Genomic DNA, 22787 nt, shown 5'->3' on the forward strand with positions numbered 1-22787 from the left:
CAAAGTCGAGGCTGCCAAGATCGCCATTTACATCCGAAGATTTCTCAAGAAAGCAGTGGCTGACGGCATTCTTGTTCAGACCAAGGGAAGTGGAGCTAGTGGATCATTCAAGCTGGCCGTAGCAGAGAAGAGGGCCGTTCTAACTCCCAAGAAAGCCACCACAACCAAGAAACCATCTACAGCAGCAAAGAAGGCCGTGGTAACTCCCAAGAAAGCCGCCACAAGCAACAAACCACCTACAGCCTTGAAAAAGAAGCAGCAGCAGCAGCAGCTTGTTGTTGGGAACAAAAAGCCCAAAATAAAGAGAGCTTCAAAATCTCCCAAACCACCCAAGGCAAAGAAAGCTGTCAAGAAAACAACAAAGGCAAAATAAACGACGACATGCAAGCAGCATGAATACACATGACAATAAACATCCAGGCCTCCCCCCTCAGTGGAGGGGCCTCATATGATTCCAAAAAGAGTTTAGTTTTGTAGACAAATAAATCATTACTTTTGGGGTAGATTTACTCTGTATATTATATATATATATATATATATATATATATATATATATATATATATATATATATATATATATATATATATATATATATATATATATATATATATATATATATATATGTCGTACCTAATAGCCAGAACGCACTTCTCAGCCTACTATTCAAGGCCCGATTTGCCTAATAAGCCAAGTTTTCATGAATTAATGTTTTTTCGGCTACCTAACCTACCTAACCTAACCTAACCTAGCTTTTTTTGGCTACCTAACCTAACCTTACCTATAAATATAGGTTAGGTTAGGTTAGGTAGGGTTGGTTAGGTTCGGTCATATATCTACGTTAATTTTAACTCCAATAAAAAAAAAATGACCTCATACATAGAGAAAAGGGTTGCTTTATCATTTCATAAGAAAAAAATTATAGTAAATATATTAATTCAGGAAAACTTGGCTTATTAGGCAAATCGGGCCTTGAATAGTAGGCTGAGAAGTGAGTTCTGGCTACTAGGTACGACATATATATATATATATATATATATACACACATACATGGGTGAGGTGATATGGTACCAAAGTTTTTGGTGAGGTGATTGACATTTACACAAGATAAAACACGAACCAATGGGAATAAAAACATAAGAATGGAAGTAACTGCAGAAGGCCTATTGGCCCATAACACAAGCACTTCCTCTTGATGCTTCTATATTGGTTCGGAGTCTTGAAGCTATAATATATATATATATATATATATATATATATATATATATATATATATATATATATATATATATATATATATATATATATATATATATATATATATATATATATATATATATATATATATATATATATATATATATATATATATATATATATATATATATATATATATGCACACAAAACTAAATAGTCTTGTTAGACAAATTGCCCCTATTAGAGGCAAGTTGACTAACAAGCCGAATGACTGCAATTGTTTTGAATTTGAGTTAAATCTAACATAGAAATGTAATCAAACCTAACCTAACCTATGCTAACCCAAGCTAAGCTAACCTAACCTAACCTAAGCTAACCCAAGCTAAGCTAAGCTAACCTAACCTAACCTAACCTAACCTAACCTAAGCTAAGCTAACCTAACCTAACCTAACCTAACCTAACCTAACCCAGCAATTCATGATCTTAATATAATACTGTTAATTGGATAAACCAATTTGGAAAGAAATGTTCGAAAATAACAAAATTAACTGTGCTTGTTAGGAAAATTGGGCCTTGCATACTTGTCCCAATAGTGTGGTTCTCGCTTTTAGGTACGACATAAACGTATACCTAAGTTGAGAGAGAAAAAGATTCGCACTCAAACATGCATATCGATTGCCAACCCAACATAACACATACGCAAACAAACAACACATACAAAAATGTCAACCCATGGTGGACAGGCCACCGAACTTTCAAACCTCCTCTCTCTCTACACCCGCATCCTCTTCCTGAATTTCATCTCCCCATCCCTCTACCTCCCCCATCCTTTCCATTCCCTATGGACATCAAACCAAACCAAAGTCCTGAATTCTGGGTAGATATTCGTGTCCTCCCTTTTCATTTACCATCATTTGGATACTATCAAAACAGCTCTGAGAAGGATAAAATTAATAAAACGGGTAGCTCACTCATGTAAAAAGGAAGAGTTGGGAAAGATCTCTCTCTCTCTCTCTCTCCCCCTCACCCCCCCCCCCCCCACCAATGATCCTGCTCTGCTAGTATATAACGTAACAAACCTTCCCCCCCCCCCCCTCCCTCCCCAATCAGAGTCCCTTTAAGCATGCGAGGATAAAAAATAGATTTCATAAGACCCAATGTGCTAGCTGATATCAAAACAATTTATGTTATCGTCTATTAAGCCCTTCAGTAAAAAAGTATAGGGACCTAATTAGGTCCCGTTTTGAGGTGGTGGTGGGTGGAATCGATGGATTAGCCAAGCTCTTATCCGCCGAATCCGTAGAGGGTACGACCCTGGCGCTTCAGAGCGTACACCACGTCCATGGCAGTGACGGTCTTCCTCTTGGCGTGTTCCGTGTAGGTTACAGCATCACGGATGACGTTCTCGAGGAACACCTTCAGGACGCCACGGGTCTCTTCGTAGATGAGACCCGAAATACGCTTCACGCCGCCACGACGAGCTAAGCGACGAATAGCGGGCTTGGTGATGCCCTGGATGTTGTCACGTAGCACCTTACGATGACGCTTGGCGCCACCCTTTCCGAGTCCCTTGCCTCCCTTGCCGCGTCCAGTCATGGTGTTGAAGTTGTGTGAATCGAATTGACGAATGCCGAATCGAATTAAATATAGGACAAGATACCCTTCGGGTGAGCTTTGAAGTGGGTATAGGTGAAGAATAGCTTGGGTGAGAGGAAGCGTCGGAGTTGTAGAGATAGAGCCAGGGCTAGACCCAGCTGCGCGGCTGAATATGAGGCTACTTGAACACCTGGTCGGCTTAGGCTTGGCTGGCAGGGTCCCGAGGGAGGGGCGGCGGTGTGAGGTCTTCTTTCCTCATGACGTGTGGAGTCTTCTTTCTTCTTAGGAGTTGAAGTCTTCTTTCTTCTTTGAAGCTGAAGTCTTCTTTCTTCTTTGAAGCTGGAGTCTTCCGTCTTCTGTCTTGCACGTTGGTCTGCTCCGAAGCTTGCAGGGGTTCCACCACCTCAAAACGAGCAAAATTAGGTCCCTATACCCCTAAAGAGGGGGGGGGGGGTGAAGGCGGCTACCTTCGGGCGAGTCTGGTGTTGAAGCTAGGCTTGTTATTCTTCCTTGTTCTCTTGCGTGGAGTTTGGTCTGTTGGCGTGCTTGGTGAAGGTGTGGGTCTTGTCACTACTTTATAATCGTTCAGTTCTTCTCTTGCTGCTCGCCATACGCTGTTGTACATCAGGGTTTTCATGTCAGTTACTACCCTGGTAACAGTTTCCTCGCCGTTTCTGTGTTTTTTCGTTATTGTTCGTGCTTCCACGTCCAGGATTGACAATGGTTCTTCTGTGTCCTTGGGGTCGTGAATCAGGAATCTGCGTGGGGATCGCAGACCATCTAGGCTTACTGGGGAGACCGATTCATTGTCGAATTCTGACAATTCGCAGCCGTCCCCGTCCTCGTGTTCATATACTGGGTCCCGCAGTGGTACGTGGAATTCTTGCATTCTCGGGTCGGTGTTTTCTTCGACAAAACTCATGACAGTAGTGTATGGGTTGAACATTTTCGGGGCTGCTATGCTGGTAGTCACTTTGGGTTCAGGTGCGATGACAGTTGCTGATTCAGCAGATGTTGAGATCGGTTGTGAAGCCGTTGGGGTGCTGTCGTTTGCCGTAGTCGGGTTTGCAGGAGTGGCTGGTGTAGGGTTGGCCTCTGTTGTAGTAGAGCGGGAGGTGAACATGGCCTCTGGTATCACAAACGATGGTAGGTTGTTCTCCTTGTACAGTTCCTTCAGTAATTCATAACGTAGTCTGAGATCTTCGCCTGAGAGCGCCGTTGCGAAGTGTATCAGGGCTGCAACAGTGCTATCAGGGGTGGCTGCAGGCGGCGTGAGTGAGGACGGCTGGCTGGCTGGGTTGAGAGGTGTTGTCTGTGACCTTGAGTGGCTGGCGCGGGAGCTGCTGGTCCAGTAGTTGAGTTGTGCGCCGCTCGCGGCGCCACTTGTCGGGAGTGCTGGGAAGGCTTCTGCTTGAATGTTGAAAGATTTCATTCTTGGAGTAGGATTTCGAGGTCTGGCGTCGATCATTTTCGCTATTTCTTCCTGCCTGGTGGGGCAGTCTTGAGAGACGGCTGTGTGTTCTCCGTTGCAAAGTAGACAGCGCTTGATGGTGGCTGTGCAGGTCCTGTGATGGTGTTCTCCAGTACAAATGCTGCATTTCTGCAGCCTGTTTGGGCACTTCTGGGCGTAGTGGGTGTATTGATAACACCGAAAACATTGACGAAGGCGGAAGTAACGCTGCCTGGTGATCTGGTGGGGTGTGCAGGCCACTCCACAGCATCTGAGTCCGTTGTCGGCCGCGAGAGTAGCCTCTGCTGGAGTCTTGAGGGTGACTTTGAGGGTTGGCCTCCCGCTTTCACCCTGCTGGATGAGGTGGGCCAAGATGGCTGTGAGAGACCGGTTCAGAGCGTTTATGCTCTTCACGATCTCAGTGATGGGCTGTTCGGCGATGATGGCACTCACTCTGTGGATGAATACTGTTCTTATAGCCTGGAACTGGAGGGGAGGCAGGAGTGTTAGCCCCTTTGCCTCGAGTGCAGTGGTCGACGTTGTGGTAAAAAGGGTTTCTAGTGCAGCTGCACTACTGAAGAGAATTTGGGGTCCCTTAACGTCCATAACGACGTCGATGGGTGCTACCCCAGAGGTCGAGGTCAGTAGCTCCATGATCTCGGCCTTGTTAAAAGTGGTGTCGGTTCCTCGGAACCGCACCTTCACTCTGAAAAGCATGATGCCTATGCAGGCACCACGCTAGAAATCAGGAGGGAAGCGCTCACGTTGCTGCTCAATATTTACCCACCCGGCAGTGCTAGGTGCAAGCTTCCTCTCCTGCTTGATGATGATGATGACCTCTCCTGCTTGATGTGACGAATGCCCATGAATGAATGAATTAAATATAGGTCAAGATACCCTAATGGGTGAGCGTGGAAGTGGGGATAGGGGAAGAATTAGTGGGGGTGAGAGGAAGGGTTTTTAGTATGAGGTAAAGTGCCAGGGCTAGACCCAGCTGCATGGCATTGAAATCGTTATGACCAGACTAGGCAGTGAAGGCAAGGAATCGGATCTGTGACAACAATTCGTCTTTTCTGAGCACCCACGGAGACAGCAGCCCTCAGCTGGGTGTGCCCTGGAGGCTCACACCAGATGTGGTCTTTGATCTGATAATCAGCATCGTGGCCCACCCAAGGCACCAGAAAACGGGAGCTAGTTGGTCCCCCCCTAAAGAGGGAGGAGAAGAGTTAGGAGGTTATAGTTGGAAGTTTGGTGATTTGAGTAGTGATATTATAGGAGAGGGGTTATGTAAAGGACGGAGCAGGAGGTGGATCGTCGATCAGGTTAAAGAGGTTGTGCGTATGTCTGGGTCTGCTTAGGACGTTTCTGAGGAACGTGTCGTAGTTGTCATGATAGGTGAGAATTCTGTCAATCTGTTTCTTCCCCATAGTATCCCAGGTTATGTTCAGAGGTGGGATGTTCGCCCTCTCATGCAGGGCCTCACTGGTGGTGAAGTCCTGCCAATGGGTATCGAACACCCATCTCAGAGCCCTGTTCTGGGTACGCTGGAGTTTCTTCCTATTTGTTGGTGCTGCAAGTGTGAGTGGGATCGGTGCATATGTTAGGAGTGGGAGAATAAGTGTTTTGTATAAGTAGAGCTTGGTGGCTTGGGAGGCATGTTTGAGTGGGTAGAGTTTTGATAGGGCGTTTGAGGCTATAGCTTTCTTGGGTGTTATGTGTGTGTGAAAGCGAAGGTTAAAGTCTAGTGTGAGTCCAAGTACTGTGGTTTTGTTGACTCTTGGGATCTGGGTTGCATCTGGTGATTGAGAGTAGAGTTTTACTGGGTCAGGGTTACGTCGTTTGTTGTAGAAAAAGTAAGTTATTTTTGACTTGTTGGGGTTTGTTTTTATTCGCCAGTCGTGTTCCCAAAGGGTGACTTTGTCTATTTCTTGTTGTGCTTTCCGTGTGAGGGCGTTAATCGTATAGTCTGTGATCAGTTGGGTTACGTCGTCAGCGTAGCAAAGGGTCATTGATGTCCAGTATACTGGGTCAGGGATGTCGTTTATATAGAGTATGTATAAGGTTGGTGAAAGAACTGAGCCCTGAGGGACACCTGCATTTAGGTTGAAATAACCTGACAGCTTGCTGAGGAACTTGATCTGCATCTTTCTATTTGTTAGAAAGCTGCAAAGTAGCCTCTGCATGTTATCAGATAGTTGAAACATAGTGCAGAGTTTGTAACGTAGGCCGTCGTGCCATACAGTGTCAAAAGCTTTTTCGACGTCCTTTGCAATGAGGGCCGTCTTGGCCCTTTGGTGTTTATTTATGGAGAGGTAGTTTGTTATTATGTTCAGTGCGTCTTGTGTTGAGCGGTGTTGTCTGAAGCCAAATTGTTTGTCTGTCAATATGTTTTTGTGTTCTAGGTGATTCCTGAGTTTATGATTAATGAGTTTTTCGTATACTTTTCCTAATGTCTCTAGTAAGCTGATCGGTCTGTAGTTCTTAGGGTCTGTCGGGGATTTTTGGGGTTTTGGAATGAGGATTGCTGTGGCTTCTTTGAATGGGCTTGGGAAATATCCTGATGCTAGTGAGGCGTTGTAGACTTCTGTGAGTGCTAAGATTAGGGGGTCTGGAAGTTGCTTGAGGAGAGCTTGGCCAATGCCAGAGGCTCCTGGGGCTTTACGTCTGGTGTTCTTGAGCATGAGTTTAACTTCTTCAGGTAGTATTGATTCTGTGAGGTCACTTTCTAAGTCGTCTAGTGTCGTGAGGTCAATGGTAGGGTAGTGTGTGATGGCATGAGGGTTGTGTCGTATCCATGTTTCTACTCTGTTTATGTTTTGTATTGCTGTTGGCTGTGGGGGGTGGGGATTGAAGATGTCCTGCCAGTGTTGTTTGAATATGCCTATTACTTCTGAGGGATCGGTGTAGTTTTGATTGTTGTGAGTGATGTATGTAAAGGCAGAAGAGGAGGAGTTTCCTCTGATCCTCTTTATGAAGTTCCAGAATTGTTGTGGAGTTGTTTTTCTTTGTATTTCAGCTTTATGTATGAGTTTCTCCCAGTGGTTAGCATGGTCTTGGTCAAGGCTGTTGAGTATGTGGTTTTTGAGTATTGTGAGGTCTGTGTTTACTTGATTGTATCTGTGAAGGTTGTGGGTGAATCTGTTGTGATAGCAGGAGAGTAGCCTTTTTGTTCTGATCGAAGGAAAAAAGGAGTATCTGGTTTTGTGGGTTGTTTTTGGAATGGTAGCATCAGCTGCTTGTATGATGTTATTCTGGATGGTGAGGACTTGGGAATCTATGTCTGTGTGTGGTTTGTCTTGGAAGTTGTAGGGCTGTGTGCTGGCAGTTAGGTGTTGTTTGAAGGCTTCCCAGTCTGCATTTTGATAGTCATATTGTGGGGTGGCTGGGATGAGTATGGGGTTGCTGGAGAGTGTGAGTGATATGGGTATGTGATCTGAGCCAGTGAGGGGTCCGGGTGTGATGTAGTGTTGTAGGTGGGTGCCTGCTCTGTTGGTGAGGATTAGATCTGGTCTCCCAGTTCCATTGTGTGTGTAGGTTGTTTGGAAGTCAGGGCCAAGGAAGGTGAGGTGTTTGTTTTGGTGGAGTTGGTGTAGTTGTTGACCGTGCATGTTGTGTTGGCGATGGTTGAATGTTTGGTGTTTTGCATTTAAGTCTGCTAGGAGGAAGACTGGTATGTGTGTGTGGTTGAAGAGAATGTTTAGGTCCTGGAGGGGGAGACCCAAGTTTGGACGAATGTATGTGGTACCAATGATCATCTGCCCGTGTTGAGTGTGAATGCGAACTGCTAGGAAGTGTTTGTGTTGCCAGTTGGTAGTGAGGAGGTCATGTTTATAGGTGTTCTTTATTAGAATAGCAACCCCTTCGTAAGCTTCATCAGGAGATTGGTATGTTGTGAAGCCAAAATGTCTAATTTTGTGAGAGTTCGTCACGCATGTGCTGTTTAGTAGCAGCACATCCGGTCTTTCATTCTCCACAAAGTTAGCAATTAGGTGTCTGATGTTGTAATATGCTCTAACGTTAAATTGTGTGATTTTCATATTTACTGACTTGTTGGGGGAGTGTTTGTGGCATTTGAACCGGAGGGGTTCTCCTTTGTGGATTGATTCGTTGTGTAGACAGATTTGGTAATTATAGATTTGGGTAGGAGATATGTATGGCGTCCGTTTTGCATGGTTTCTGGTATGAATTTAGGAAGTTTTGGTGTAGGGGTGAGGGAGTGGTCTGGGGAGGTGTTAGTCCTCTTGGCTGAGAAAGACACGTTTTGGGGCAAATTTTGTGGGATTTTGGGCTTTGTACCTGTGTGGTATTGGGTTAGGGGCGTGAGGTTGGCTAGCGTGTTGGGCGTGAGGTGAGTAGACGTGTTGGGCGTGTGGGCTGAGGTGAGGGAGGTTACATGTTTCTTGGTATCTGATGTCCTTTTTATTGATGGGTCGGGTTTCTTGTGTTTTGGGGTTGTTCGTCTTGCATGCAGAAATTTTTTGTTTTGTTTTGGTGAGTTTGTTCTTTTCATTTGGAGAGTTGTTTTGTGTTTTGGTGGGCTTGATCTTTTTGACTGAAGAGGGGTAGCTGTCATGGGGAGCATGGTCTGTGAGAAGCAGTTAGAGGCCTGGGTGTCAGGGGAGGGTGTAGATTGTTCTGGGTTTGGTGCTTGGGGGGTGATGGTGGGAGGGGGTGGTGTTGGGTTTGTTGTCTGTGAGGTGGTGAGGGGTGGGGGCGAGAGTAGGGGTGGTACTGGGTTTGATGTCTGGGGGGTGATGGGGGGTGGGGAAGAGAGTAGGGGTGGTGCTGGGTTTTCTGTCTGGAAGGTGATGAGAGGTGGGGGTTGTACTGGGTTTGTTGCCTGGGTTGTGATAGGGGGTGGGGAAGGGGGTGGGGGTGGTGCTGGGTTTTTTGTCTGGGAGGAGATGAGGGGTGGGGGTGGTACTGGGTTTGATGCCTGGAGTGTGATAGGGGGTGGGGGTGATCCTGGGTTTTGTGTCTGGGGAGTAATAAGGGGTGGTGGTGGTGGTGTAAGTGCTTGTGGGGTGATGGGGGGAGGTGTTAGGGGTTGTACTGGTTGTGACGCCAAGCTGGGAGGGATGACTATTGGAGGGAGGTTGTTTGCTAGTAGGATTTGTTGGATGTTGGAAATTGCCTTCCTCGTGTCTCCTTGTGCTGATATCTGCGCTATTATGATAGCTGCCACTATTCTCGGGGTGTCGTCTGTTGGTGGGTGAGGGGGGGGAGGGGGGGCCTGAGTATGGTGGTTTGCGAGATGGTGTCCACTGGTGGTGTGGGTTTGGAGAGGTGGGAAACCTGGGGGGGTGGGGAGCAGGGCACCTCTACCTTGAGGGTTGATGGGTATTGTTTGAGCGTTTTGGGGAAGTGTGTTGGGGCGGTGAAGCTGGTTTGTGAGGTTTTGGGGATAGAGCTGGCGTGCTGTCTGGGCCTGATATTGGGGTAGTGTGTTTTGGGTCTTATTCTTCATTGCCTTGATGAGTTGCACCCTGATTTTGCAATTGTGGTGGGTGGCAGGATGGTTTTCACCACAGTTTATACAGCAACGTGAACCTTCTGTGCAATCTTTCCAGAAATGACCTTTGTTGGCGCACAAGGAGCAGGCTTGTTCCTTTTCCTTGCATTGCCTGGTGGTATGGTTGAATCCATAGCACCTGAAGCATTGTGTAATGGATTGGTATGTGCTCATCTTGAAGTTATAATGTGGGATGGAAATGTGGTCTGCTTTAAAGCCATGTGTGAGGAGGGATTCAGCTTCAGTGGGGGAGGAGCATCGGATTCTGAGGATCTTTGTGTTTGGTGGGTGGAAGAGATCTTCTATGATGATGTTGTTGGCTTTTCCGATGTCGGCAGTACGTTGTTTGTCTAAAGTTGTAATCGTGGAGAGGAGGGTGGTGTCTACGTTGAAGGCAACAGCAGTGCAATTATGTTTCTGTTCCAGTGTCAGTGCAGGGGTGAGTCCAAGTGTCTGTAGTCCTGTTCGGGCTTTGGGGGTGAGGCAAGCATAGAGGTCAGATTCAGAGGGTAGAAAGAGCTTTATTCCTTTGTCAATGGGGGTGATGGAGGTGTAAGGAGTCTGGGTGATCATGTAGATTTTCTGTCCTATTCCGTCAGGGTCAAGGGGGGGATCAAGAGCAGAGAGGAGGCGAAGGCAGTGCATTTTAGGTGAGGTAGTGGTCTGGTGGAGGATGTGGTGTGGGTTGACTCAGCTGGGTAGCTGCGATCTCCGTGGAGCTGTGGATCTTAGGCTCGTGAGCTGTGGGTTGGAGCTCGGTTGTCAGAGGCGTAATTCCGGGTTCTTAGCAGGCTAATTGAACCCGGTTCGGCACAAATACAAAGTATTCGTGAGTCCTGAAGGTGTTACTCAAGGGCAACCCCCACTGCTAGTTGACTCGCACTATCACGAGGTTCTAGCAGTGGATCGGCATAGCAAACAAGCCAGGCAGGGAGACACAGGGCGCAAGCACGTGCTGTGACCCCACCTGGGAGGAAAGGACGAATACCCCACTGCACTTTCACCGCACAGGGGGTAGGTCCCGGCCTGAAGAGGAAGAAATGTTTAGCAGAGGAGAGAAAGAGTGCTATACACGGCAATACACATTACGTAAGTTAGGCCATCCAGCTGTCCCTGGTTTTATTCAGGGTGGCAGTACGGGTTGGCCCACTAGGGTAATGTATCTTTGCACGCTATATCACTGATAAAGCTGTAACATAATCGTGAACACGCCGAGAGGAAGAGCCGTCGTTGCCTGAAAAAGAGGTGTGTGCCAGTTTGCCTGGCTGTTGCCTTGGATGGAAGATGGCTGTGATAAGGATGTGGCCCCAGGTAGGGTTACCACGAGAGTATGCTCGTCTGGGCCGACCAAGCGGCCCTGACCTTGCAAGTTAGCAACAGGTGCTACTAGCGCTCTGCATCTCTGGCTGTTGTTAAATCGATGCTGTTGGATCACTGTGGTGGTTGTGATGTCAGATGCCTCAAAACGGTGGTCCCATGTAACTGCAATAATGCAGAGGCAGGTGGTTGCAGGTGCGGGGGCGCTCAAACAGCGTATCGCCTAGATCTCACTGCGAGCGCGACGTGCTGCTGCTTCCGTTGCCAATGAAAAGATGGATGCCCGCACGATTTCCCGACTATATCCCATCAAGCGGACGTACTAGTAGCATTGCAACTCCTGCCTGCCCTTACTTTACGCTTGTGGTCGAGTAGACACGGCTTTCTCACAACGCTTTCAAAACTGCAGTTGCCTACTCGTCTGTTTCACGTCCCTGTGAAATGACTTTTGCACAAATCCAAAAAATAGAGCAAAATCAGCGATAATAGTGATTGAGGTGAGCCGCCTGTTGGCTGCAGCCAGAGGAAGGAGGGGAGGGGCAACGGGGTGACGTAGGCGAGTCGAGCAGCCAATGGCGCTCGAGCAAGCGCCTCGAGACGGCGTATATAAGCAAAAATTTTTCGGCGCCGGCCATCACAAACCACAGTTGTTCACCATGGCTCGCACCAAGCAGACTGCTCGCAAGTCCACGGGAGGCAAGGCTCCTCGTAAGCAGCTGGCCACCAAGGCAGCACGCAAGTCTGCTCCTGCCACAGGGGGTGTGAAGAAGCCTCACCGTTACAGGCCCGGAACGGTCGCCCTGCGTGAGATCCGTCGTTACCAGAAGAGCACCGAGTTGCTCATCAGGAAACTTCCCTTCCAGCGTCTGGTGCGCGAGATTGCCCAGGACTTCAAGACCGATCTTCGCTTCCAGTCGTCTGCCGTCATGGCTTTACAGGAGGCATCCGAGGCTTACCTGGTCGGTCTCTTCGAGGACACTAACCTCTGTGCCATCCACGCCAAGCGTGTCACCATCATGCCAAAGGACATTCAGCTTGCTCGCCGTATCCGTGGAGAGCGTGCATAAGCTAAATCGACCACCCTAGTATACACCAAACTCGGCCCTTCTCAGGGCCAAAATATCCTTCTAAGGAGATTTCAGACATTCCTAGCATAATTTAGGTGTCATACATACATGTGATATCAATAAATCAAGTCATTTGTAGTACAACCTGTTCTCTTACAAACAAAACGCCGTCGCTTTTCACTCTTATGCACTGTCAAGGATCACCCCCCCCCCCCCAAAATAAAAATTGTCATACTGTACTAGAAATAAAAGCAGCTTGTATAAGTGACATATACTGTCCAGTCCTGTTTTATTCTGTTTTCGGTCCTCTGGCTTAATCTGTTAAGTTAGGAGATGACATTTTAAATTAACCGTTTTCTTGACATTTTCAAACCTAAGAGGGTGGCCTGCATAGTAATCCTAATGTGGAACATAACAATGAATCTCTAATCTCTAGAAAAAAGATACCGAGTGCTTATATGTGTTGAGACACACACAGACAGACAGACAAGACAGACAAGACAGACAGACAGACAGACAGACAGACAGACAGACAGACAGACAGACAGACAGACAGACAGACAGACAGGCAGGCAGGCAGGCAGACAGACAGACAGACAGACAGACAGACAGACAGACAGACAGACAGACACTGAGAGAGAGAAACACACACAGACAGTTTCATAAATATTCTCATTTTATAGCTATTTGCTTTCAGTGACAGAGGTTTTTGTTATAATAGTATTGGTGTCTAACACTCACAATCTCTTTAGAAATTAAAGTGTGGCTCCAATGGAGCCGAGTTTGTTGGTTTGAGGCCAAGCCACCACCACAGGGCAGTAAGTAAGCCGTTTACTTGGAGGAGGTGTACTTGGTGACGGCCTTAGTGCCCTCAGAGACGGCGTGCTTGGCCAGTTCTCCGGGCAACAGGAGCCTTACAGCCGTCTGGATCTCCCGACTGGTAATGGTGGAACGCTTGTTGTAGTGGGCCAGGCGAGAAGCCTCGGCGGCGATGCGCTCGAAGATGTCGTTCACGAACGAGTTCATGATCGACATGGCTTTGGAAGAGATACCAGTGTCGGGGTGGACCTGCTTCAGCACTTTGTAGATGTAGATGCTGTAGCTCTCCTTCCTCCTGCGCTTCTTTTTCTTATCGCCCTTGGCAATGGCCTTCTGGGCCTTTCCGGCCTTCTTGGCAGCCTTTCCAGATGCCTTGGGTGGCATGATGATGCTCGTGCTGGCTGGCGTTGCGATACAATAATGAACTTTTGCGCGAGGCGAGCTTTCCTTTTATATCCCGCTCGCGACTCAGCTCAGAGCGGGTCGCGTGGCGGAGCGCGCTGATTGGTCAGTGGCGGGCTCCCTTGATCCTGAGCGGGGTATATAACACGAAGCTCGATCTGCGGGGCGGCATAAAACCACCACAAACCCACAACAGCAGCAGCAATGTCAGGACGCGGCAAGGGAGGCAAAGTGAAGGGCAAGTCAAAGTCTCGCTCCAGCAGGGCCGGACTTCAGTTCCCCGTGGGCAGAATTCACCGTCTGCTGCGTAAGGGCAACTACGCCGAACGCGTCGGTGCTGGCGCTCCTGTCTACCTGGCAGCCGTCATGGAATACCTCGCTGCCGAAGTTCTGGAGCTCGCCGGTAACGCCGCACGTGACAACAAGAAGACCCGTATCATCCCACGTCACTTGCAGTTGGCCATCCGCAACGACGAAGAACTCAACAAACTTCTGTCTGGCGTAACCATTGCACAGGGAGGTGTTCTTCCAAACATTCAGGCAGTTCTTTTGCCAAAGAAGACAGAGAAGAAGTAAGCACTTCTGCCACCCACCACGACAAATACCATAACCAGGCTCCATCCGGAGCCACACACACTTTAATAGAGAGATTCAAGTAGACAATCAACTTTCAAACATTAATAATAACATTTATATTGATTTCATTTGGAATGTGTACATAACAAACAAACAAACAAAACAAAATTATAGGGGATATTCAGCATCACTTGGAATATTAACCAATCATATAAATCCAATATATATTTTATATTTTACTTTAAGCGAGGAATTCATATTCTATCAATTTTTAATCATACAAATGAACAAAAGCAATTCTTCACTAGACGTAACGAATGAATAAATGATCAAGGTTTTAATGTGTTTCATGAATAAATATATATATATATATATATATATATATATATATATATATATATATATATATATATATATATAATATAATATAATATAATATATTATAATACTTGTGAACCAGAATATGTTTGAGCAGCAGCGATCGTGCCATTGGCCGAAGTGCAACAATTCAAATAATTTAAAGGGCCTGCTCGGGTATATAAGAGAGGCTGGGAGACTGGGGCCGGTGGTGGGTGATGGGTGATGAGTGATGGTGTGGTGTGGTGTGGTGTTGTTAAGAGTTGATTTACGGCCAGCCAGCCAGCTGCAGCCAAGGCAGGGCAGGGCAAGGCAAGGCAAGGCAAGGCAAGGCAAGGCAATAACAGGACAGGACAGCCAAGGCAAGGCAAGGCAAGGCAAGGCAAGGCAAGGCAAGCAGGCGGGCGGGCGGGCGGGCGGGCGGGCGGGCGGGCGGGCGGGCAGCCAGCCAGCCAGCCAGCCAGCCAGCCAGCCAGCCAGCCAGGCAGGCAGGCAGGCAGGCAGGCAGGCAGGCAGGCAGGCAGGCAGGCAGGCAGGCAGCCAGGCAGCCAGCCAGTCAGCCAACCAGCCAGCCAGCCAGCCAGCCAGCCAGGCAGGCAGGCAGCCAGCCAGCCAGCCACTCCCACTTTGTATTTATATGCATTCAATTTATATTCAAACATTATATATGTTAAGGGCCTAGTTTTAGTGTTTATTTTAAAAATGACAAACATCGAGTCGTTTTACCAGTCCTTTAGCGTTAACGGTGATGCATTTTAAAACTGAACAGAAATCACCTTTTCTGGATATATCAAATATCGAATCCGCTTAATGTGCCTACAATTCAATCATTCAAAAAATACATAATTTACATCATGCCTTTTCATAGAACAGACAATAAGATTTGAGACAATAAGAACTTTAGTTTTATAACTAAAGTTGCACAATTATACCAACTCTATGGTGGCTGGGTGGTAAGGTGTGTGGCTGGTGTTTTGGAAGTCGCGAGTTCAAACGACCCAATGGGAGTACTTTTTTTTTTTTTTTTATGCCATACAATCTTCCTAGTACTATTAATGTAGGTGTGTGTGTGTGTGTTTTTATTCATTCTTTGGTTTTATAGATGACATACATATTGACTCCTTTTACCGGTCCTTAATTAGGCTCTGGGGAAGCAATGGTGGTGGTGGTGGTGGTGGTGCATTTAAAACTAAACCAAAAATCACCAGTTCTGGACGCGTCAAATATCATATCCGCTTAATGTGTCTACAACCTAATTACTTAAAACTACACTATTTAATTCATTCATATCACGTGCATATTGGTCATTATGCTCATACAACCGACATAACAATTTATTTTCATTATTAGAATCATACATTTCATCAAGTAATACAGATACAAAGAGATTTTCTTTCTGAGAAGACCGTTAGTATTGGCTGGCTGGCAGGCAGGCAGGCAGGCATTTGAGGGTTATTATTTCGCCTGTTGATTGGGGGGAGGGTTGATGTGTTAGGGGGTTTTCGGTTAGGTGTGGTGGTGGTGATTGGTGGTGATTGGTGGTGGTGGTGATTGGTGGTGATTGGTGGTGAGTAGTGGTGGTGGTGGTGGTGGTGGTGGTAGTAGGTGGGAGGGGGGGGGGGGGAAGGGGAATGATGGTCTGTGGATTCCTTCTCCGTACCCCTTACATATAAGCAAAAACATGCCTTCCTGTGGGTATAGAAACATTAACACAAATTATATCAGTAACTGATATTGTAGCCTTTTAAACAGAAAAGATTTGTACATACAAATACTTTTAAATTATCATTTATTTGTGGAAATGGCATTTACGTCATTAAATTGATACCTCAGCATCAAGTGTCCTGCAGTGGTCCAGTGGTAAAGTGTATATAAGTGATGCGTATTCTTGGAGTTGCGAGTTCAAACCCGGATTAAGCTATATATATATATATATATATATATATATATATATATATATATATATACAACATGTTTTGTTTTGGTTGTTTGTTTTTGTATAAAGCCTCACACACTATATTAAGCGAGTTTGTTTTAAACATGACATACATATTAATTCATTTTACCAGGCCTTATTCCACACAACTCCGTGAATTTCCCGTGGAGCCAGCCAGCCAGCCAGCCATTCAAACAAAAACAAACGAAACAAAACAAAACAAAACAAAAAACATTATTGCCAACAGCATTTGGTGTTCCCAGGCGGTCACCCATCCAAGTACTAACCAAACCCAACGTTGCTTAACTTCGCTGATCGGACGAGAAGCGGTGTTCTCAACGTGGTATGGCCGTTGGCATGAGACTGCCTACACATTGTGGCTAATAACCAACTCTTTTTAGTCATCACGGCAGGATACGGACCTTCTTGTGGTGTCTTAATGGTAATTGTATCCTAACATATTTTTGTCTCCTTGGCATGGATATTTAACATCGTTTATTCAGTCTTGGGTTTATGTTCTTTCGCCATTTACAGACATTTTACATCTACCTACTTCCTCAGCCTACCCTGCCAATTTCTAATGAATTTGTGGATTTTCTTTTGTAATACATACATGTGTGTGCTCATCTGCTCTTCAGTTTTTATGATATTTGTCTCATCTGTCCTGCTTTATGATACTTTTACAAAGAACATGAACAAATGCTTCTATTTTAGAGAAGATATGGGATCCAGGTTTCGGAGCCGTAAAACCAACCGTCGTGATTGGTGGACGAGTTGCCAGGTTGCAGCTTCTGTACCGTGCCGGCACATAAATAGGTTCGGCTCAAGCGGCGGCAGCATCATTCCCCCGTGACTGTCTGAGCGTCTCTCATCACCTTGGTTATCTCATCATCATCATGGTAGAAGCAAAGCCTACCAAGAAGGCTGCGGCTGCTGCTGCTGTGGTGGCCACCACCAGGAAACCTCGCGTCCAGGTTGCTCACCCGAAAACTAGTCAAATGGTTCTAGCCGCGGTCGCAGCACTCAAAGACCGTAAGGGCTCGTCTCTACAAGCAATCAAGAAGTACGTTGTTGCCAACAACAAAGTCGAGGCTGCCAAGATCGCCATTTACATCCGAAGATTTCTCAAGAAAGCAGTGGCTGACGGCATTCTTGTTCAGACCAAGGGAAGTGGAGCTAGTGGATCATTCAAGCTGGCCGTAGCAGAGAAGAGGGCCGTTCTAACTCCCAAGAAAGCCACCACAACCAAGAAACCATCTACAGCAGCAAAGAAGGCCGTGGTAACTCCCAAGAAAGCCGCCACAAGCAACAAACCACCTACAGCCTTGAAAAAGAAGCAGCAGCAGCAGCAGCTTGTTGTTGGGAACAAAAAGCCCAAAATAAAGAGAGCTTCAAAATCTCCCAAACCACCCAAGGCAAAGAAAGCTGTCAAGAAAACAACAAAGGCAAAATAAACGACGACATGCAAGCAGCATGAATACACATGACAATAAACATCCAGGCCTCCCCCCTCAGTGGAGGGGCCTCATATGATTCCAAAAAGAGTTTAGTTTTGTAGACAAATAAATCATTACTTTTGGGGTAGATTTACTCTGTATATTATATATATATATATATATATATATATATATATATATATATATATATATATATATATATATATATATATATATATATATATACACACATACATGGGTGAGGTGATATGGTACCAAAGTTTTTGGTGAGGTGATTGACATTTACACAAGATAAAACACGAACCAATGGGAATAAAAACATAAGAATGGAAGTAACTGCAGAAGGCCTATTGGCCCATAACACAAGCACTTCCTCTTGATGCTTCTATATTGGTTCGGAGTCTTGAAGCTATAATATATATATATATATATATATATATATATATATATATATATATATATATATATATATATATATATATATATATATATATATATATATATATATATATATATATATATGCACACAAAACTAAATAGTCTTGTTAGACAAATTGCCCCTATTAGAGGCAAGTTGACTAACAAGCCGAATGACTGCAATTGTTTTGAATTTGAGTTAAATCTAACATAGAAATGTAATCAAACCTAACCTAACCTATGCTAACCCAAGCTAAGCTAACCTAACCTAACCTAAGCTAACCCAAGCTAAGCTAAGCTAACCTAACCTAACCTAACCTAACCTAACCTAAGCTAAGCTAACCTAACCTAACCTAACCTAACCTAACCTAACCCAGCAATTCATGATCTTAATATAATACTGTTAATTGGATAAACCAATTTGGAAAGAAATGTTCGAAAATAACAAAATTAACTGTGCTTGTTAGGAAAATTGGGCCTTGCATACTTGTCCCAATAGTGTGGTTCTCGCTTTTAGGTACGACATAAACGTATACCTAAGTTGAGAGAGAAAAAGATTCGCACTCAAACATGCATATCGATTGCCAGTCCTGAATTCTGGGTAGATATTCGTGTCCTCCCTTTTCATTTACCATTATTTGGATACTATCAAAACAGCTCTGAGAAGGATAAAATGAATAAAACGGGTAGCTCACTCATGTAAAAAGGAAGAGTTGGGAAAGATCTCTCTCTCTCTCTCTCTCCCCCTCACCCCCCCCCCCACCAATGATCCTGCTCTGCTAGTATATAACGTAACAAACCTTCCCCCCCCCCCCTCCCTCCCCAATCAGAGTCCCTTTAAGCATGCGAGGATAAAAAATAGATTTCATAAGACCCAATGTGCTAGCTGATATCAAAACAATTTATGTTATCGTCTATTAAGCCCTTCAGTAAAAAAGTATAGGGACCTAATTAGGTCCCGTTTTGAGGTGGTGGTGGGTGGAATCGATGGATTAGCCAAGCTCTTATCCGCCGAATCCGTAGAGGGTACGACCCTGGCGCTTCAGAGCGTACACCACGTCCATGGCAGTGACGGTCTTCCTCTTGGCGTGTTCCGTGTAGGTTACAGCATCACGGATGACGTTCTCGAGGAACACCTTCAGGACGCCACGGGTCTCTTCGTAGATGAGACCCGAAATACGCTTCACGCCGCCACGACGAGCTAAGCGACGAATAGCGGGCTTGGTGATGCCCTGGATGTTGTCACGTAGCACCTTACGATGACGCTTGGCGCCACCCTTTCCGAGTCCCTTGCCTCCCTTGCCGCGTCCAGTCATGGTGTTGAAGTTGTGTGAATCGAATTGACGAATGCATTCATTCATTCATTTAAATATAGGTCAAGATACCCTAATGGGTGAGCGTGGAAGTGGGGATAGGGGAAGAATTAGTGGGGGTGAGAGGAAGGGTTTTCAGTATGAGGTAAAGTGCCAGGGCTAGACCCAGCTGCATGGCATTGAAATCGTTATGACCAGACTAGGCAGTGAAGGCGAGGAATCGGATCTGTGACAACATTTCGTCTTTTCTGAGCACCCACGGAGACAGCAGTCCTCAGCTGGATGTGCCCTGGAGGCTCACACCAGATGTGGTCTTTGATCTGTCAATCAGCATCGCGGCCCACCCAAGGCACCAGAAAACGGGAGCTAGTTGGTCCCCCCCTAAAGAGGGGGGAGAAGAGTTAGGAGGTTATAGTTGGAAGTTTGGTGATTTGAGTAGTGATATTATAGGAGAGGGGTTATGTAAAGGACGGAGCAGGAGGTGGATCGTCGATCAGGTTAAAGAGGTTGTGCGTATGTCTGGGTCTGCTTAGGACGTTTCTGAGGAACGTGTCGTAGTTGTCATGATAGGTGAGAATTCTGTCAATCTGTTTCTTCCCCATAGTATCCCAGGTTATGTTCAGAGGTGGGATGTTCGCCCTCTCATGCAGGGCCTCACTGGTGGTGAAGTCCTGCCAATGGGTATCGAACACCCATCTCAGAGCCCTGTTCTGGGTACGCTGGAGTTTCTTCCTATTTGTTGGTGCTGCAAGTGTGAGTGGGATCGGTGCATATGTTAGGAGTGGGAGAATAAGTGTTTTGTATAAGTAGAGCTTGGTGGCTTGGGAGGCATGTTTAAGTGGGTAGAGTTTTGATAGGGCGTTTGAGGCTATAGCTTTCTTGGGTGTTATGTGTGTGTGAAAGCGAAGGTTAAAGTCTAGTGTGAGTCCAAGTACTGTGGTTTTGTTGACTCTTGGGATCTGTGTTGCATCTGGTGATTGAGAGTAGAGTTTTACTGGGTCAGGGTTACGTCGTTTGTTGTAGAAAAAGTATGTTATTTTTGACTTGTTGGGGTTTGTTTTTATTCGCCAGTCGTGTTCCCAGAGGGTGACTTTGTCTATTTCTTGTTGTGCTTTCCGTGTGAGGGCGTTAATCGTATAGTCTGTGATCAGTTGGGTTACGTCGTCAGCGTAGCAAAGGGTCATTGATGTCCAGTATACTGGGTCAGGGATGTCGTTTATATAGAGTATGTATAAGGTTGGTGAAAGAACTGAGCCCTGAGGGACACCTGCATTTAGGTTGAAATAACCCGACAGCTTGCTGAGGAACTTGATCTGCATCTTTCTATTTGTTAGAAAGCTGCAAAGTAGCCTCTGCATGTTATCAGATAGTTGAAACAGAGTGCAGAGTTTGTAACGCAGGCCGTCGTGCCATACGGTGTCAAAAGCTTTTTCGACGTCCTTTGCAATGAGGGCCGTCTTGGCCCTTTGGTGTTTATTTATGGAGAGGTAGTTTGTTATTATGTTCAGTGCGTCTTGTGTTGAGCGGTGTTGTCTGAAGCCAAATTGTTTGTCTGTCAATATGTTTTTGTGTTCTAGGTGATTCCTGAGTTTATGATTAATGAGTTTTTCGTATACTTTTCCTAATGTCTCTAGTAAGCTGATCGGTCTGTAGTTCTTAGGGTATGTCGGGGATTTTTGGGGTTTTGGAATGAGGATTGCTGTGGCTTCTTTGAATGGGCTTGGGAAATATCCTGATGCTAGTGAGGCGTTGTAGACGTCTGTGAGTGCAAAGATTAGGGGGTCTGGAAGTTGCTTGAGGAGAGCTTGGCCAATGCCAGAGGCTCCTGGGGCTTTACGTCTGGTGTTCTTGAGCATGAGTTAAACGAATGCCCGCACGATTTCCCGACTATATCCCATCAAGCGGACGTACTAGTAGCATTGCAACTCCTGCCTGCCCTTACTTTACGCTTGTGGTCGAGTAGACACGGCTTTCTCACAACGCTTTCAAAACTGCAGTTGCCTACTCGTCTGTTTCACGTCCCTGTGAAATGACTTTTGCACAAATCCAAAAAATAGAGCAAAATCAGCGATAATAGTGATTGAGGTGAGCCGCCTGTTGGCTGCAGCCAGAGGAAGGAGGGGAGGGGCAACGGGGTGACGTAGGCGAGTCGAGCAGCCAATGGCGCTCGAGCAAGCGCCTCGAGACGGCGTATATAAGCAAAAATTTTTCGGCGCCGGCCATCACAAACCACAGTTGTTCACCATGGCTCGCACCAAGCAGACTGCTCGCAAGTCCACGGGAGGCAAGGCTCCTCGTAAGCAGCTGGCCACCAAGGCAGCACGCAAGTCTGCTCCTGCCACAGGGGGTGTGAAGAAGCCTCACCGTTACAGGCCCGGAACGGTCGCCCTGCGTGAGATCCGTCGTTACCAGAAGAGCACCGAGTTGCTCATCAGGAAACTTCCCTTCCAGCGTCTGGTGCGCGAGATTGCCCAGGACTTCAAGACCGATCTTCGCTTCCAGTCGTCTGCCGTCATGGCTTTACAGGAGGCATCCGAGGCTTACCTGGTCGGTCTCTTCGAGGACACTAACCTCTGTGCCATCCACGCCAAGCGTGTCACCATCATGCCAAAGGACATTCAGCTTGCTCGCCGTATCCGTGGAGAGCGTGCATAAGCTAAATCGACCACCCTAGTATACACCAAACTCGGCCCTTCTCAGGGCCAAAATATCCTTCTAAGGAGATTTCAGACATTCCTAGCATAATTTAGGTGTCATACATACATGTGATATCAATAAATCAAGTCATTTGTAGTACAACCTGTTCTCTTACAAACAAAACGCCGTCGCTTTTCACTCTTATGCACTGTCAAGGATCACCCCCCCCCCCCAAAATAAAAATTGTCATACTGTACTAGAAATAAAAGCAGCTTGTATAAGTGACATATACTGTCCAGTCCTGTTTTATTCTGTTTTCGGTCCTCTGGCTTAATCTGTTAAGTTAGGAGATGACATTTTAAATTAACCGTTTTCTTGACATTTTCAAACCTAAGAGGGTGGCCTGCATAGTAATCCTAATGTGGAACATAACAATGAATCTCTAATCTCTAGAAAAAAGATACCGAGTGCTTATATGTGTTGAGAGAGAGAGAGAGAGAGAGAGAGAGAGAGAGAGAGAGAGAGAGAGAGAGAGAGAGAGAGAGAGAGAGAGAGAGAGAGAGAGAGAGAGAGAGAGAGAGAGACACACACAGACAGACAGACAAGACAGACAAGACAGACAGACAGACAGACAGACAGACAGACAGACAGACAGACAGACAGACAGGCAGGCAGGCAGGCAGACAGACAGACAGACAGACAGACAGACAGACAGACAGACAGACAGACACTGAGA

At 46.1% G+C, this 22787-nt stretch overlaps 1 non-coding gene across 1 annotated transcript; it reads right to left on the reverse strand.

Annotated features, from left to right (window-relative positions):
• Positions 1 to 16465: 16465 nt before the first annotated feature.
• On the reverse strand, positions 16466 to 16584 carry LOC138360394 (5S ribosomal RNA). The gene has a single exon (XR_011226342.1). It is a non-coding gene; the product is annotated as a 5S ribosomal RNA (ribosomal RNA).
• Positions 16585 to 22787: the final 6203 nt, after the last annotated feature.

This window comes from Procambarus clarkii, unplaced genomic scaffold (genome assembly GCF_040958095.1).
Source record: "Procambarus clarkii isolate CNS0578487 unplaced genomic scaffold, FALCON_Pclarkii_2.0 HiC_scaffold_109, whole genome shotgun sequence".
Taxonomy (NCBI): domain Eukaryota; kingdom Metazoa; phylum Arthropoda; class Malacostraca; order Decapoda; family Cambaridae; genus Procambarus; species Procambarus clarkii.